Consider the following 6,000-nt stretch of genomic DNA (forward strand, 5'->3'; position numbering starts at 1 on the left):
TATTTCCTCTTCCTTGAGTGGGATTTGCCCCAGGACTGACCACTGGAAATGGTGGATGTTACATGGTAAGACTTTCAAGCCCGTGCCTTAAGATGATTGGCGGCTTTCATTTCCTTCCTCGTGGAACCCAGCCGCCATGCTGTGGGAAGCCAAGCCAAGGCACTCCAGTCAACAGCCCCAGCTAAGGTCCCAGGCAATAGCCAGTAGTAACTGCCAGCCACGTGAATCAGCCTTCTTGCACATTCCAGTCCCTACAGCCCCTATCAATAAGATCTGGAGGGCCTCCCTGGTGGCGCAGTGGTTGAGAGTCCGCCTGCCGATGCAGGGGATACGGGTTCGTGCCCCGGTCTGGGAGGATCCCATGTGCCGCGGAGCGGCTGGGCCCGTGAGCCATGGCCGCTGGGCCTGCGCATCCGGAGCCTGTGCTCCGCAACGGGAGAGGCCACAGCAGTGAGAGGCCCGCATACCGCAAAAAAGAAAAAAAAAAAAAAAAAAAAAAAAAAATAAGATCTGGAAAAGAAAAACCACCCACTGAGCCCAATCGACCTACAGTATCATGAGAGATAATAAAATGGTTGTTCTTTAAGCCACTAAAGTTTGCGGTGGTTTATTACACAACATTGATAAGTCAAACAGTCTACATGTGTGGACTTTTGTTGAACTGTGCTTGAGAACTTTCAATAGGCAGGAAGAGTAGTCTCAGATTCTGAAATTACCCCCAATAAAATTGTTTGGCCTAGGAGACACAGAAGCATAAACTCGGTGCAAATGGGATTAGAAGGTCATGTAGCTAAAGCCCTCCAAAAATTAAGAGATTCTCCCTACCACATTTCTGATTGCACAAAGCCTCTGCTTCCATGTTCCCAGGAGGGGTGCTCACTTCCTCGAGGGCAGCGATGCCAGTCAGGTTTCCTGGGTTGCCAGAAACAATGATAGACTCTGGAATGTAGTAAAATGATACAGAGGAACTCACAGAATCAAAGGGACAACTGAAGGACCGGGGCCAGAAATGTCAAAAACTACGGGAAATGAAGATCCTGAACATCTTATCTGGGACCAGCAAGTAAATCTAGAGATCAGTCATTTTATCCCATCTTCTCATCACCTTGTTCTGAGATTCGAATTCAAAAGATGAATTTGTTCAATTGGTCTAGCTTGGGTCACATGTCGTATATGCAAGTAACACATTACCAGACTGATAATAATGCTAAGTAGCCTGCCTACAACTTATTCTCAAATGATTCACATGGGAAAAAAAAATACACACATACACAAACATGCACGCATGCACACACAGAGTGCATGTAAGCAAATGCAACACAATTTTATCAATTAGTAAATCTAGTTTCAGGGGTACATAGGTGTTTATTCATTATTCGTTCAAGTTTTCTGTAGACTTGAAATTTTCCAAAATAAAAATTAAAAGTTTGGGCAGAGGAGGGGGGGTACTTATAGCAGCAAAAAGATTGTACTAGCCAGCACTCCTAGAAACCCTATACTTACCAGGCACTATTCCAAGCCCTTTACATATATTAGTTCATTTAACCCTCACAGTAACCCTAAGCAATGGGCTTTTATTATCTCCGTTTTACAGATGAGTAAAGGGGTCAATTGAACAAGGAATTAATTTGCCCAAGAGTATGAGCACTCATTGCTAGATGAGGATATAAACCAGAGCTCACAAGCTCATGTTCTTAACTCTTATGCTTTACTGCCTCTCCAGAGACACAAAAACAATAAAGACATTTAACTGTCATACAAACTTGTCTAAAGGTAGAGAGTTTCAGAGTGTGTTCATCAAGGAACAGGATATTACAACTCTTCTGCTCCACCACCTTCAGAGTATTTGTTTTCTGCCCTTAGTTTACAGCCTCATGGACACAAGATGGCTGCCACAGCTGAAACATCACATCAACTCACCATCAAGTCCAAATGCAGGAAGCAGAAGAGTGAATACATGTCAAGAGAGACATTATACCTCTCAATTTTTTTTCCTATATAAAAGTCTTCCCCAAAATTACTCCCTTCCCTCTCAGTGTCCCCCACCCCCCAAATAAACATCCCCTTCCACCTCATTACAGTGGAGGTATAGGCCACAGGGTCACCTCGCTGCAAGGGAATCTGGGAACCTAAGCATTTACTACTTGAGCGACAGGCTTTAAATAAGTGGATGAGTGAATGCTTCTCAGTTGTCTGGTCCAGCCAGCAGAGGCTCTGCTTCTGTCCCCGTCTTTCTCACAGTCCCCTATATTCTTCCCTCTTTCATTGTATGACCATATAGCCTAGTGGATAAGAGTGTGGGCTTTAGCACTCACTGCCTGAATTGCTCAGCTGGTTCTGCTACTTATAAACCTGTATGCTGATGACCAGTTACTTGGACTTTCTGTGCCTCCACTTCCTAAAATGGGAACCACAATGATAATAATACCTATTTCATAGGACTATTATGAGGATTTAAATAAAACAATACAGTAAAAGCCCAAAGAACAGTGTCAAACACAAAGTACACCCCTGATAAATTTTTTTTATGTATTTTATTATTATTATGGGTTTTTTTTTTTGGCTGCATTGGGTCTTTGTTGCAGCGTGCGGGCTTTCTCTAGTTGCGGCAAGTGGGGGCTACTCTTCGTTGCAATGCGTGGGCTTCTCACTGCAGTGGCTTCTCTTGTTGCAGAGCACAGGCTCTAGGTACGCGGGCTTCAGTAGTTGTGGCTCGCGGGCTCTAGAGCACAGGCTCAGTAGTTGTGGCGCACGGGCCCAGCTGCTCCGCGGCATGTGGGATCTTTCCGGACCAGGGATCAAACCTGTGTCCCCTGCACTGGCAGGCAGATTTTTAACCACTGCGCCACCAGGGAAGTCCCTCAATAAATGTTAATAATGATTATGGATGGCAGTTCCAAAGCTGGGGATTGCAGGGATTAATATCCAAAGGTTAGGAACAATTTCCTCCTTTTCTCCCCATTTTGCCTCATTATAGTGATTGCAGTCTGAAATTTCCCTGCAAGTGAAAATAGATTGCTTGGGTGGATACCTAAACCCTGTACATGCCTAAAACTCTGTTTCAAAATACTTAATCCGAAAATGAGCTGGCACTGGCCCAAGCCCCACGCCCAGACTGTACTCTGAACCACTCCACTCTCCAGGTAGGACACACAGCTGAAGGAGAACAGACAGACAGAAGAGATTTAGAGGCAATGAATGTTTTAGTGTGTTGTTTTGCTTAAAAGGGGGGAAACACCTCTGTGAAGAATCACATTAAGGCACATTTCTGGTAGTACAGAGCTGTCCAAGCCTTTCAATCCAGAGTAAACTTATTCATGCCTCTTGCTTTAAACCAAGATCAGGGGATGGCAACCTGTGATTTTTGTGCCAGAGGTGGCACAGGAGCCCGTTGAAATTGGCACCAGAGCTGGCTGCAACAGACCTTCCCCTCCCTACAACCTGCAAATGACTTTCCACAGCTAGAAGAATTTTAAGCCCAGCTAACTCTTGGCTTTTTTTCTTTCTGAGATTTCTTTTTTTTTTTTTTTAATATATTTTCTTGGCCATGCCGCACGGCATGTGGGATCTTAGTTCCCCAACCAGGGATGGAACCCGTGCCTTTTACATTGGAAGCACGGAATCTGAACCACTGGACCGCCAGGGAAGTCCCATCTTTCTGAAATTTACTTTTTTTTTTTTTTAATATTTATTTACTTTGGCTGCACCAGGTCTTAGTTGCCACATGTGGGATCTTCATCGCCCCATGCGGGATCTTCGTTGCAGCATGTGGGATCCTTAGTTGCGGCATGCAGGAACTACTTCCCTGACCAGGGATCAAACTCGGGTGTCCCACATTGGGAGAGTGGAGTCTTAGCCACTGGACCACCAGGGAAGTCCCTGAGATTTACTTCTTAAATGCATTTGCTTTAGGAAGAAATAATTTGCTACCCTCTGCTTAAAAAACATTTTTTAAGTGTTGGTGAGGATGAAAGGATGAGGAGAAACTGGAACGTGTATACGCTGTTGGTGGGTCTATAAAACAGTGCAGCCAGTTTGGAAAACAGTTTGGCAGTTCTTCAAAATGTGAAATGTAGAGTTGCCATATGACCCAGGAATTCCACGCCTAGGTATATACCCAAGAGGATTTCAAACATATGTCCACCCAAAAACTTGTACAGAAATCTTCATAGCAACATTATTCGTAATGGCCAAAAAGGGAAACAACCCAAGTGACCATCAACTGATGAATGGTTAAGCCAAAGTGGTCTCTCCATACAGTGGAATATTATTAGGTAATAAAAAGGAACAAAGGGACTTCCCTGGTGGTGCAGTGGTAAAGAATCCGCCTTTCAATGAAGGCAACGCGGGTTCGATCCCTGATCAGGGAACTAAGATCCCACATCCCGTGGGGCAACTAAGCCGGCGAGCCATAACTACTGAGCTTGCGTGCCTCAACTAGAGCCCGCGTGCCGCAAAGTACAGAGCCCACCCACCCTGGAGCCTGCACGCCGCAACGAAAGATCCTGCATGCCTCAATGAAGATCCCGAGTGCCGGAACTAAGACCCAACGCAGCAATAAATAATTAATTTTTTTTAAATAAAGGAACAAAGTACTGATAACATGGGTGAACCTTGAAAACATCGTGCTAAGTGAAAGAAGCCAGCCTCATGCTATATGATTCCATTTAGATGAAATGTTCAAAATAGGCAAATCTACAGAACAGAAAGTAGATTATTGGTTGCTAGGGATCAGAGGATGGGGGGCTGGTGGTCAGCTGCTGGGGGCGGGGTGCTGGGTTTCTTTTTAGGCTGATGAAAATATTCTGAAATTAGAAAGTGGTGATGGTTGTGTGACTCTATGGATATGCTAAAAACACTGATGTGTACACTTTAAAAGGGTGGATTTTATGGTATGTGAATCCTATCTCAATAAAACTGTTTTTTTAAAGTACCTATTGTGGTTAATGCAATTGTGAAATTTTCCTGTCTTGTTTCCTATCTTGCTCAGAGATATGAAAAAGAAGAAATTTTAAATAATGGTAGAAACTCAGAAGGTATAAAAAGGTAAACAGTGGAAAGTAAGTCTCTCCCACCTGTGTTCCAGGGACACCACTGTCCCCATTTCTTACTTGTCCTTCTAGAGACAGTCTTTGCATACACACAACCTTATTATGTATGTTGCTTCTTGTACAAACAAGAGCCTACTGTCCACCATGTTTCAACACTTGTTGTATCACTTAATAATGTATCATGGAAATTGCCCCACAAGGACCTTTATGGTAAGGTTCATAGAGAACTGTCTGGCTTTTTTTTTTAAACAACTGTTAAAAGTATGTGGATGTTACTAGTAGACATTCAGGTTGTTTCCTTTCTTTTACTCTTACAGTGAATTTCCTTGTACCTCTCACTGTAAAGCAATGTTTTAATAGGTATTAGTAATCACAAAATACAAAGAAGGAAGCAAAGATCTCACTAATAAACTCTTTCTACATGACCTCAATGATGTCAAGCTTAGGAGCTTCTCAGAACCAGAAGAGGAATGGGACCAGAGGGGGGCGTGGGGAGGAGACAAGGCAGTAAGTTCTTTAGCACAATGGCAGTTGTTTTTTGCTGTTGTTGTTTTGCTGTTGTTTGTTTGTTTTTGGCCACACAGCATGTGGGATCCTAGTTCCTCGACCAGGGATGGAACCTGGCCCCCCTGCAGTGGAAGTGCAGAGTCCTAACCACTGGACCACCAGGGAATTCCCAATGGCTGTGTTTTGGATCAAGGCGGTTCAGCGTCTCAAAATGAAAGAATCACCGAGGCTGGAGCTTTGGGGCTCAGCTGTGAAAGGACATCCTTGAAGATGGCCAAATCAGTTTCTCCAAAAGGCAATACTGGAGTTGGCTTCATGAGAACACATCATGTTTTCCAGATGGTGGGTCAAAACCCATTCTTGGGTTTGGAAATCAATGTCATGGGATTGGCCCATTATTTTTCTTTTTTTAAATAAATAAATTTATTTATTTATTTTTGGC

Source organism: Mesoplodon mirus (genome assembly GCF_964341445.2).
Source record: "Mesoplodon mirus genome assembly, chromosome: 15".
Lineage (NCBI taxonomy): Eukaryota > Metazoa > Chordata > Mammalia > Artiodactyla > Ziphiidae > Mesoplodon > Mesoplodon mirus.